Below are 13,471 nucleotides of genomic sequence, written 5' to 3'. Positions count from 1 at the left end.
AGATGCCCCTGAATGTTGTGTCTCATTTGGACCAGAACTTTAGACAAGAATGGAGCTCCCTAAGTTTTTGACAGCAAATGGGACTTCATTTAATTTAGCCATAGAGGAAATTTATATTTATTTTAGTGCCATGTTCACCCAGAGAATAAAGGGGGTGACCAGGCAATCACCCCAACTATTGTAAGAGCATCTTGTATTCCTTCCACCCATTCACACCAGGCTATGAAAAAGTCATAGAAGAAGCACTAAAAATATGTCCAGACAAGAGTGACTAGGTTGATTCCAAGACTGTAGGCAATGAGTAATGAGTTGTGAGGAAAGTTTAAAACAGCAGAGCCTTTTCTGGTTAAGCAAAATAAGATTAAGAGGTGACATGATTGAATTATTTAAAATTATGAAGAGAATTAATGTAGTGGTTCGAGACTGCTAGTTTAAGATGAGCACAGTGAGAACATGGGGACACAGTTGGAACCTGTTATGGGTACATTTTGCATTAATATTATGAAGTCTTTCTTCACACAGAAAACCATCGGCGTATAGAATAAGTTACCAGGTAGTATGGAAGACAGTAGGACTTTAGGGACCTTCAAAACTTGACTTGATGTTATTTTGAAGGAATTAAGTGAATATGACTGGCGAGCTTTATTTTATTGATCTTTTATTGGCCTGTTTCTTGTCTAAAATTTTCTAATGTTCCCTCTCTATACTCTCTCTTCCTTTTATAGTTCTGTCCTTTCATTCTCCTGCTGGCACTCCCAACCTCAAAGTGCACTCCTCGCCTGATGAAGATTTAAACGCTCCATGGTGTCACTTTTGCTTAGGGCTCAAATTTCAGTTAATTTCCATTTAACTTATTTCTGTGTAGCAGCCTTCATAAACTCAAAGTTTACACTGATTTACAAATGCAAAATAGTAACATAAGATGACATAGCCATTAATATATAAAGGCACACAATAATTTAAATGAACAATAAGACAGGGATTCATAAACATCGTCTAAATTTGAATAAAATAATGCAGAAGGTAAACCCAGCACACAGAAATTCTGGACAGTTGGCAATGAAACAATGAAAAACACAAAGTTCATTTCATGACATTTTATAAAAAAATAAAACTCAGGAGGGATCATTAGTTCTTTAGAATAAGTAACGTCAGGTGCAAGCTGACTGTTTGATGTTCCACCTGCAGATATCCTAAATTATCACAAGGTACATAAATGAAGTATAATATGATAGCTTAGTGCTCTATATGCCATCCATTACATTGTACTAAATGTTGCCCTGATCTCTTTTTATCCCTTAAATAGGCAAAACACTTTTAATAATTTCAGTGAGCAGCCGTGTGCTGCACTTAGTGTCTAGGTAGGAGAGTGCTGTCCTCATTTTAAATCTCAAACATGTACCCTGTGTGGCCATAGTTTTGGCCAGAAGTTCTTGTGGGTCTCTTGCTGGTGCTACATGGCATCGCCAAATACATTCTGATACATCCAGTCCTTGCTTGCTCTCTGGTATCTTCCCATTCTTCCACGGTACCACTGTCTCTTGCTCTGGCGACTCTGGTTTACCCTGGCATGCATAGATGCTTTATCTATCTATCTATCTATCTATCTATCTATCTATCTATCTATCTATCTATCTATCTATCTATCTATCTATCTATCTATCTATCTATCTATCTATCTATCTATCTATCTATCTATCTATCTATCTATCCTGTATGATGAATTCTTTGAGATTATTTGTGAGGTTTGAGCTTTGAATAATATTTTCTCTTTCTCTCCTCAAATCACAGTGTAGCAGCTCTGAGTGATTGTGGAGTTTCAAGAGAATTTATTTGTACTTTATGGACATTCTTTAGTATATGATTTCCTAAGATTTTCTATTTGAGATCATGCTCTTCCTGAGAAGTGTGTCTCAGGTGTTTAACTGAATTGATTTTGAGTGACCCAAGCTCGTTAATGAGAGGTTTGCTGTCTCTTCTATGTTCTCAAGCACCCTGCATCAAAGTCAGAATTTACTTTTCATATATGTAATAAAGGCACCGCAGAGACATACTGGTTAGACTTTTTGTTCCAAAGCTCCACAAGACTAAGTTTGAATTCTGCACTCTATCATTGTTTTTCATACATTTGTTTTCCACTGTTGATCTGGAACCCAATACTCCTTTTCTCCAGCCATACTTGCCAAATCATGCTGTGGGTTCCTAAGTTGTTCCCAGGCTATCTTGGAAATTTAGTTCTCCCAGAGAGCCCTGGGTTTTCCTCGATTCTCTTTCCAGCTGGTCATGCCTGTAAAACGTCTACAGGGAGGCATTTGTATCAGATGCCCAAACCACATCATTTGGCTCCTCATGATGCAAGTTCTACTTTTAGTCTCTCCCAGATGTCTGCACTACTCATCCCCTCTCTAAGAGAGAGCCCAGCCACCCTGCAGAAACAGCTCATTTTGGCCAGTTATATCTGTGATCTTGTCCTTTCGATCATTACCCAAAGCTCATGACCATAGGTGAGGGTATGAGCGTAGATCGACTGGTAAATTGAGAGCTTTGCCTTCTGGCTCAGCTCCTTCTTTATCACTATGGATTGGTGTAGCAACCACAAAACTGGTCACTCTGCCCTGATCTGTCTGTCGATCTCACCATTCCTTTTCCCCTCACTTGAGATCAAGACCCCAAGATACTTATCCTCCTTCACTTATGGCAGTAACTCACCTCCCACTCAGAGAGGACAATACACCTTTTCCTACTGAGGACCGTGACCTCAAATTTGGAGAATCTGACCGTCATCCCTGTAGTTTCACACTCAGTTGCAAACCACCCCAATGTGTGCTGAAGTTCACAACCCAATGAAGCCAACAGGACCACATCATCTACAAAAAGCAGTGACACAATTCTAAGGCCATCGAACAGGACATCCTCCCCTCCCTGGCTGCACCTTGACATCCTCTCCATGAAAATCACAATATGAGACAAAACACAGCCATGTTGGACTCCCACACCCACTCAGGATGGTGCTGATGTTTTCCAGAGTATTTGGACACAGCTCTAACTGCAGTTATAGAGGGATTGAATTGCCCTTATTTGGAGCCTTGGATCCCTGCCCTCTCAAGACCCTGCTTGAACCCCACAAGGAACATGGTAATATGCCTTATCTAAGTCCACAAAACACTTATAGACCAATTGGGAGTAGCCCCTTGCCCCATCTATGATCCTCATAAGGGTAAATAACTGGTCCACTGTTCCACAACCTGAACAGAATCCACATTGCTATTCCTAGAGCTGAGGTTCCACAACTGGACAGAGTCTCCTTTCCATAAGCTTTCCCAGGGAGGATGAGGAGTGTGATCACCAGCTCTCATTGTTTTATGTTTATTTCTTCTCTCCATTTTTGTATGAGTTTTCTCAAACTATTCTGGTTTTCTTTATGCAGCGCAGTGCTGGTGCAATAAACTGGTGTTGTGTGAGTGTGCTTTTTACTGGATTGATCCATTCAGGGTTGACTTCTACCTTGTGCCTCAAGTTAACTGCATTCCTGTAATAAGTTCAAGCAAGTCCACAGAATGAAGAGATGGAAGGATAAACATGCTGTACGTATGAATCAAAAATAGTATGGTACAGTGTACTGTATGTATGAACCAAAATAATATAGCGCAGTTGACCACAGCACTCTTCATGGCAATATACAAGGTGTGCATAAAAAATAACCAGACTAATGCCATAAAATATTTAATTATTTTCAAATTGACAAAATGTACTTTTCCCCTTCAATATATTCTCCCCCTGCATCCACACACCACTGGAGAGGCTTGTTTCTTTGCTAAAAGCAGTGTTTAAAGTCGTCTTCTTTCATGGCAGCCGTCGCTGTTTGTTTCATGATATGTGTTGATTCAAAATGCTTCACTTTCAATCTGCTTTTGACTTTTGAAAATAAAGAGAAGTCACATGGTGCCAGGTCGGGTGAGTATAGTGGGTGATCCTTTACCGGGATATTTTTTCAAGTTTGACCAATCCACTCCAAAACATCTGAACAAATTGCTCACCAAAGAACAGTGAGAACTCACAGAACCATTTTTCACAAACTTTCCGCATGTTACGTTTTTCATACAAAATGTTCCACACAGTCATTTTATCAATATTAACCAATTCACTAGTCATCCTAACACTTCGTCGACAGTCACCTCACACAATTTCGCTGAATTTCTGGATGTTGTCATCAGTCGTAGAAGTTTAACAAGAAATTTCACGTTGATTCGTTGTTCACATTTGGGTGACGCCATTTTTCCAACGGTAGCCGAAGAAGGCGGCTAACTTAAATGACTACTGGAGTCAGACTGTTTGAGATATTAAATTGAAATTGATAAGAGGCATTGGTTAAGATCTAAGATAAGAGAGCATTGAACTGTATTGGCTCTCACCTCCCTAGAGCAATAACAACAAGAGCATTCTGGTTATTTTTTATACACACCTTGTACATGCATGAAACAGTGCATTCTCTTAATTAATAAGATACATTGGAAAAGTGTGGTCTGCTACATTTGTAAATGAATTGACAGACATGATATGGAAAACAGGTTTTCTTGTACCAGACCTGTAATGTGTCATGGGATGGTGTACAATATATTAAAATACTACATAATGAATGTTTAGCACATGACGTGGCCTAGCTTTTATTACATTGGCCCTTTACACCATGAGATTGCTAGTTCAATCCCCATTTTAATCTTAATGGGCTCCAATTCTACATGTGATAAAGAAAGCATATAAAAGGCTTATATAATTATTTCATAGCTCTGTACATAGAAGGGAGTTGAAAATGGTTGGATAGCATTCTTGTGTTGTTGTTTACTGTAAAATGGTGCTGTTTAAAGTGCAGTGTCTGTTTGCCAATCTGCTCATCAAGCCTGAATGGTGAGCTTATCACTCCAGTCACTTCTTCCACATTGTCCTTGTATAATGGGATCCCACAATTCTAATACACACATACATTAAACCACTGCCACCTTTGTCATATCCACTAAATTTTCACCTGCATTTGCTTGCATTGAAGCCATTATGGCATGAATTATTATGGATGCTCTTTACTGTAGATTTAGGAAATGTGGACTTCGATTTAACTAGTTTGCTGTGCTTTGCTTTGGTGCAAAATCAGTATTAACAGAAATTCTGTCCTGCACAGTATATTTGTAAGACCATTTGTATTTTTTTTAAAACCATGAAGTTGTCTTTAGGGATGTGTTCTCATACAAATCAAAGGCAGCGAGTGCCCTGTTAAAGGCTGTTTCACTCTACAGCAAGCAAAATTAGTTTTGGATTCTCTGCTTTTCTTTTTATTCTTTGTATGTCTTATCCCCTTGTTCTTTTTCAGCCTGTATCTTTCTTTATATGCAGTCCTATCTCTGATGTCGCGGGCTGATGCATGGACGAGAAGAGGGACAGATAAAGAAATAGCCAGAGGGAAAAAAAAATGAATTTGCTTGTTTTTGCAAGATGGGGGATTTGTATAAAAACTCTATTGTTATAGACAGTACGAACAATAGCCATTATTCATACCCTTGCAATGCTGCTGCCAGGGCAGGCTTTGTCTCCCCCACAGGCCCAAATGGGATGAATGGCTGTATATTCACTGTTAACTGTGAACATTAAGACCACATTAGTTATGAAATATAAATTGCCAAAATGTTTAGACTGTCAAATGAACAGAGCTTTAAAAAAAAAACCAATGTCAAGACAGAGTGTGTCAATTGTGAAGTGTGTAATAAATAAATGAAAACAAAACCTGCTCAGACTTCAGTCCAGGATTCAAGGGGGCAAAGCCTATCCAGGCAATATTGAGAGCAAGGTATCAGTTTAGTAGAGGGTTTATTCACAGACTTACGTGCTCACACAGGCTACTTAGCTTAGCACACTCATCTTTGGGAATGAAAGCGGGAAGCCAAAGTAAAAATTCACTTGTTTTCTTACTATGTAGACATATTACTTTCCTTCAACATAAAATTTGAAAATTAAAGTTAATAATGAAAAGAAAAGTGCAAATTGTTGGTGCCTTATAATGGAGTGGTTCCTTATTCAGGTTTGATCCACATCTTAGCTGCAGTGCTCCTAAAGACCCTGCATTGCAATAATATAAGCAGATGAAGAAAATAGATGTATGGGCTGTTTATGGCTGCATCTTTAAAGTGAGCCATTTTCATTTAGATATTTAAGGGTCTTTATGTAGCCAAGGATGGTGGTTGTGGGGTGGTGTGAGGTTAACGTGAGCTATGGACTTGTGCACAGTGCTTCTCAGCTAGTCTATACTGGGGGAATGGGATAAGGAAGATGAATAAACATATCTGCAACGAAAACCGTAAATCATTTCACATAATTAGAATTTTAGTATTTAGATTTAGAAAAGTAAATGAAAGTCGTGTAAGACTGTCCATGTGTATTCTATGACTAGTTATGTCCATATATATTCTCATTTGGAAATTGCAGAGAAAGAGAAGTGCTGCTCACATGATTTGTAAATTGTATACGGAGAAGTGCTGCTTAAATTATATCAGCTGAAGTCAGACTAATCACTGGCACTAGAAAACATTTATCCTAGAATGCATAAGGAGGTTCGTGAGTACAAGAATGCATATTTGTTTGGAAATCACTGCACACTGGGGAAATTCCTAAGGCTTGTGAACTTGAAATATCATCCCATTATGTTAACTGACTGATCACAGTAAATATGGGCTGATAAGGAAAGCATAGTGCATTTCTGGATATTGCTATAACGCGTGTATTAATATACAGTCAATATGGATTCGGAGAGTTAAATCAAGTTTCACTCATATGCTGGAATTCTATGAAGAAGCAACAAAAGCATACAATCAAAGAGGTGGATATGATATTCTTCATCTAAATGTTTTAGAATGTATTTCATAATGTTCCCACATGAGTGACTGGGAAATCAGGGCACAGTGTGTAGATGGGTGCCAAGTTGGCTTAAACATCTGGAACAACGATTACGTCTCGCCTGAAGAAGAGGCCTGAGCTGCCTTGAAAGCTTGCATATTGTAATTTTTTGAGTTAGCCAATAAAAGGTGTCATTTTGCTTGACTTCTCATTACCTCAGAGTCAAAAAATTATAATGGAATAAGCCTTATTAGAATTATGAATTAGTGTAAGTTATGTCCCTCAGGGGGTCAATATATGCAGTGGATTCATAAAATATTCCAACCCCTTTACTTTTTTTCATATTTTGCTATGTTGAAGCCTTGTGCTAAAATTATTTTCCCCCACATCAAGCAACACTCAATATTCCAGAATTACAAAGCAAAAACATGATTTTAGAAATTTTTGCAAAATTATGAAAAACTGAAATATCTAATTGACACAAATATTCATGTCATTACTACTTAGTTGAACTCCTTTTATTTAGAGATTACAGACTGGAGTCTTATTGGCTTTTGTACACTTGGATTTTGGGATTTTCTGCCATTCTTCTCTGCAGATCCTGTCAAGTTCTAGCAGATTAGATTGAGACCATCGATGGATAGCTATTTTTCAGGTTTATCCTGAGATGCTTGACTGAATTCAAGTCCAGGCTCTCGCTGTGCAACTCATGGATATTCACAGAGTTGCCCCCAAGCCTGTCCTGTGCTGTTTTGCTTTGTGCTTAGGGTCATTGTCCTGTTGGAAGCTAAACCTTCAGCCCCGTCTGAGGTCCAGAGTGGTCTGGTGCAGGTTTCCATTAAGGATATTTCTGTTTGGTGTTTTGTTCAGCATTCCCTCAACCCTTTATAATCTGCCAGTCTCGCTGATAAAACAAAAACACAGCATGATGCTGCTACCACCATCAGTCTTTTTGAATTGAATTCCGCAGCTGCCTATGTTACTACCAAAGGTTCTATTGATTGGTCTGACAAGTAGATGAAGTACAGGACCAGGAACATTTTTGTAAAACTAATATAACTAGTATTGGAAAGAGGGAGATCAAACAGTTACTCAGAAGAAAAAGTCAAGTAATGTCAAGCAGACATCTATATATATAAAATCCCTGTGTGCGTCCAGGTGTCCGTGTGTGTGTGTCTTCTGGTGAAGTGTGCATGCGCGGGGCACGGTGCTATGCGCGATATTACTGTCAGAGAAAGTTAGAGGCGTTTTACGGAAATACAAACCAGTATTACTGCGAGAGGAAATTAAAGGTACACAATACAGTGACGCATATTACAGCCACATACAAGCCAGCGTTACATTTACATTTACAACATTTAGCAGACGCTCTTATCCAGAGCGACTTACAACCGTGCTTAGTAGTCTACGACTGTTCTTCAGTCTTTTTAGGCTAGGATTAAATCTGCTGTCATTAAACAAGTTACCGCTGACCAAGTTGTACACAAAACCATGCTAGATGAAAAGAGTAAGTTTAGTACAAAAATTTTTATAAGAGAAAAAGGGTAGAAAAAAAGTTTGGGGACTTTAGTCCCCCAAGTGCTGTTTAAAGAGGTGTGTCTTCAGATGACGTTTGAAGACAGTGAGGGTCTCCGCTGTTCGTACAGCAAGAGGAAGTTCGTTCCACCACTGAGGAGCCAACACTGCACTGTATTACTGTCAGAGGAGATTAAAGGCATAGTACCGACGCGCACACCTGTATTACCACCAGAGAAAATTAAAGGTATATTACGGACGTACGGACGTATATTACGGACGTAAAAGCCAGCGGACGTACAAGACGGTATCCTTCAATAAGGGCGCGCACAAAAAGGCGAGCCTCAAAAGGGCGACCTCAATTGGGCGCAGCGAATAAAGGCGCGTGTAAATAAAGATCTGCACCTGTTGCTCTTCACATATTCCAGAGCCATTTGAACTAAATTATCTACGCGCCCTTATTGAATAGAGCCGTACAAGACAGTATTACTGTCACAGAAAATTAAAGACACACAATACATGGCGGCAGCCCACGAAGAACGGTCAGCTCAGCAAGTAAACATCAACAAAAGAAAGGCTGAAAGAAAGAAAAATACGACCAACAAAAAGAATGAGGTCAAAGTCCCTTGCTATTTAATATAGACTGTTCCTACTAATGTTTATGCACTACTGTTCTAGCGCCCGTTATTGTAACGGGCTAAATGACTAGTTACTAATATTCATTTGCCACCTTTAGAACATTTTAGGTAATTGGTAAACTTGCAAAAACACTTTAAATCATAATTAGTGGGGCTTCTTTGAAAACTAATCACCTTATCTTAATTTAACTGCATGAACACACAACTGTTATCTTGTTACTAGTTCCCCAAAAACTGTGTGCTCAAAGGGTGGTGTGGAAGTTGCTATATTGTTAACTGTTAACTTCAAATTGTCAAACCAGACCGTCATAGAAGGAGAAAAGACACCAAGGATGTGAGCTCCATCTATACAGCCAAATTCAGACTAGGGATGACCTTTGATATCAATCCACTGTTCTGTAAGGACAAAAATAATGATCAAAAAGTATATCCCAGATGATCGGAGGGTTTGATCATAACAGCAATTTACATTCTAGTTAATGATTGTGTTTATGTCAAATGATTGGACTATTCTTACTGATATCTTTTCAAGCTGAGGCTCAGGATGAATTTGGGGGTCTCATGATGATATTAAAAACTTAGTTACAAAATAACGTTGATTAGTTACTTGTTCTAAAAGAAGGAAAGGAGTAGAGTTGTAACAGGAAAACAAAGTGTATCCCTATGTGTTTTATTGTTTCTGTGCAAACGTCTCTTAGGTGTATCTGTCCTGTGCAACTAGAATATTCTGTACCTATTTGTTTCCTCCATGTTACCAAGGGAATGCTGAGATAATGACAATTGATATTATTTATTTTGTTCTTAATAAGAATTTATATTTAATAAGTTGGGTGGCACGGTGGTGCAGTGGTAGCGCTGCTGCCTTGTAGTTAGGAGACCCGGGTTCGCTTCCCGGGTCCTCCCTGTGAGGAGTTTGCATGTTCTCCCCATGTTCTCCACAGTCCAAAGACATGCAGGTTAGGTGGATTGGCAATTCTAATTGGCCCTAGTGTGTGCTTGGTGTGTTTGTGTGTGTCCTGTGGTGGGTTGGCACCCTGCCCAGGATTGGTTCCTGCCTTGTACCCTGGGATTGGCTCCAGCAGACCCCCATGACCCTGCGTTCGGATTCAGTGGGTTGGAAAATGGATGGATTTAATAAGTTCCTCATAGATACAGTAGTGTGCCAAAGACTTTTTATTTGTTTAACTATTTCAAAACCTTTAAATACAGATGTGCTAAAGTTGATACTATTTATCTGCATGCTGATTGGTGCAAACTGATGTGCTTCTTAACTCTTGTTTTGAAAATGAACTTAACTTATTTTGTGGCTTTGTTATACTCTCTAGTCACATCATGCTGGACTGACCTGATCACATGGCAGGCTTCCTCAAGCTTGTTGTAACAAAGGATGTCCATCTTTAGAGATATTTACATTGGTGATTACAGTTATACTTTATTAACAGAGTATTTCCCTGATGTTCTCTCATACATGACATAGAACTGAGGCCAAACAGTTCAGTCTTGGTTTCATCATATCAGAGAATCTTGTTAAACATAATCTGACGTTCCTTAACGTGGCTTTTTGCAAACTCAAAGCGAGCTTCTGCCCAGATGAGTGCAGGGTTGCAGTAATGGCTGGCCTTCTGGAAGTTTTTGCCCACAAGTTCTCTGAAGATCAGCCAGAGAAACCATCAGGTTCTTGGTTACCTCTCTTACCATTGCCCTGCACCCCATGTTGCTCAGTTTAGCCAGGCGAGCAGCTCTATGAAGAAATGAGGTCACTCCAGACTTCTTCCATTTAAGGATTATGGAGGTCATTGTGTTTTTGTGAACCTTCAATGCTACAGAAAATTTCTTTCAGGCATCCTCAGACCTGTAACTCAACACAATCTCCTCTCCTAAGGCCTGCAGGTACCGTATATACTCGCATTTAAGTTCTCCCACGGATAAGTCGGGACTTGATTTTACTGTATAATTTCAGGTATTTTATAATGTTGATCGTATAATTCGAATGTGGAAAACTCACGCTATTGGTCCAAGAGATTATGATATGCTAACGCCCACCTGAGAGAGCAACCACCGAGTACACTGCCTTTTTTTTCTCTATGTATTGTGCCTACGTGACCACACAGTAATACCCAAACTATTCTGAAGCGACGTTTTCACTGATTTGTGTTTTTTGTATCTCACACCCTCACACACCTTTATCAGAAGAGCATCCCTTGTCTACGATGGAGCGTTCGATTTGAAGAAAATATGAAGCTGGTTTTAAATTAAAAGTCGTTGAAGTGGTGAAAGAAATTGGCAACAGTGCTGCTGCAACAAAATTTGATGTGTCTGAGAAATTGATGAGAGGTTGGAGAAGGCAAGAAGATGTTAAAAAAAAAAATTAAGTGTCGTAGTTTTGAAAGGGAGTATAAGTTGGGGTCTGATTTTATGATCGATTTATCAGGTTTCAAGACCCGACTTATATGTGAGTATATACGGTAATTCCTTGGACCTCACGGCATGTTTTTTTTTTTCTAAAACATAATGTCAACTGTGGGACCTTATATAGACAGGCATGTGCCTCTCCTAATTGTGTTCCAACAACTAAATACACCCCAGGTGGACTCCAAACAAGAAGTAGAAACATCTCAATTAAGATCACTAGAATGGTATGCACCTGAATCAAACTTGAAGTGTCATAGAAAAGAGTCAGAATACTTGAGTCATGGCAGTGCTTTATGCTTCTAATAAATATTCAAAACTTTCTAAAACTCTGTTTTTGATTTGTCATTGTGGGGTACTGAGTGTAGGTTTATAAGGGAAAATGTCAAGGACTTAAGCAATAACAAAATGTGAAAAAGTATTACAGGTAGGAAGCAAAAATGAAAGATCTGAATACAAAATGAAAGGTTTGAAACTTGAAAATACTCCTTCTGAGGAGGATCTAGACGTTGTAGTGGACTCGTTACCCTCTACCTCAAGAGAGTGTACAGAATCAAAAAGGCTAATTGAGTGTCAGGTTATAAATCGACATGATGTCTGTGTAACACAAGAAAGGTTATGCTTAAACTCTATAGCACACTAGTGAGGCTTTGTCTGGAGTACTGGATGCAGTTGTGGTCACCAGTCTACTAAAAGGACATAGCAGCTATAGAGAAAGTCCAGGTGAGGGTAACTGGGCTTATTCTGAAAGAACTGAGAGGTATGAGCTATGAGGAGAAATTGAAGTGTTGAACCTTTTCATTTTAAGCAAACGAGGATTAAGAGTTGACATAACTGAAATGTTTAAAAGTATAAAGGAAATTAGCATGCTAGATTAGAGCTGTTCATTTAACAGTTAGTTAACTGACACCTAGTACACTGGATCCCAGTTTGTTAATTCCTCAACAAGAACATGAAGACACAGTTGAAACCATGTTAAGGGAAGACTTTGCTCAAATGTTAGAATGTTTTTCTTTACATAAAGGACACAGAATAAATCACCAAATAGTGTGGTAGATAGTAGGATTTTAAGGACCTTCACATCTTGACTCTGGGCTATTTGGGAGAATCTAAATGAATTGGATTGGCAAACTTGTTGGGATGAATGGCTTGTTCTTGTCAACATTTTTCAAATGTTCATAATCTAGTTATTTTTCATGAGAGAAAAAAACAGATAAAATACTGTGTTATAACAATTTAGGCATTCTTGAAAAATATATACAGTCCATACCCCACTGCCAGCTTAGTCAGAAGATTCCACATGTAGATGGCCAGTCTCTTCATCTCCAGTCTGCCTTCTTACTTGTCATCATCCATCTGGCTTTAGTTTGACTTTAAACTTGCTGGAAAAAAGGATGTTTGACAGGTTTTTACAATTTTCAAGTATTTTAGGATTTCAATCAAGTCTCCACATCACCTTGTTTAGTGTCCCCAGCCAACCTTGTGATTTAATCTTTATAATCCAGCAATTCAAGGTGCTTTCAAAGTGTCTCCTATTGTGTGGTGACCAGAACTGAACACAGGACTCCATTTGAGATCTCACAAATGTGTCGGCTGCCTAATCTCACACTTGCCTCTTCTGATTTGTGTGCCTTGCTGCCCAAGAAATGAAGTGACCACTTTTAGTCACTTTATAAACATCAGGTTCCAGAAATCTACTCTATATCTGTAACAAAAGAGCAGTTAAAAGTTTTAAGAATATGACCTTCAAATGATTGGTCATTTTTCTAGAATGGCTAGTCTAAAATCGCTTCTACAGTCTAGTTCAATATGTAATAATAATGTTTTAGAATGGTTTGGGTCATCATAAGCTCTGCAAAATTAATTATCAACTTTTTCATTAATTTTTATTTTTTTGTGTCAGTTTGCAGTGTTACACTGTATATGTATTTCAAACCTGCTACACTTTGTAATGAAAAGAGAGAAAATCTGAGAATAAAGTGGGAGTTCGGCAAGGAGAATGGACAGCATTATTGTAGAAAAAGAATTAG

This window comes from Erpetoichthys calabaricus, chromosome 16, assembly GCF_900747795.2.
Source record: "Erpetoichthys calabaricus chromosome 16, fErpCal1.3, whole genome shotgun sequence".
Lineage (NCBI taxonomy): Eukaryota > Metazoa > Chordata > Cladistia > Polypteriformes > Polypteridae > Erpetoichthys > Erpetoichthys calabaricus.
This window is presented reverse-complemented; position numbering follows the sequence as displayed.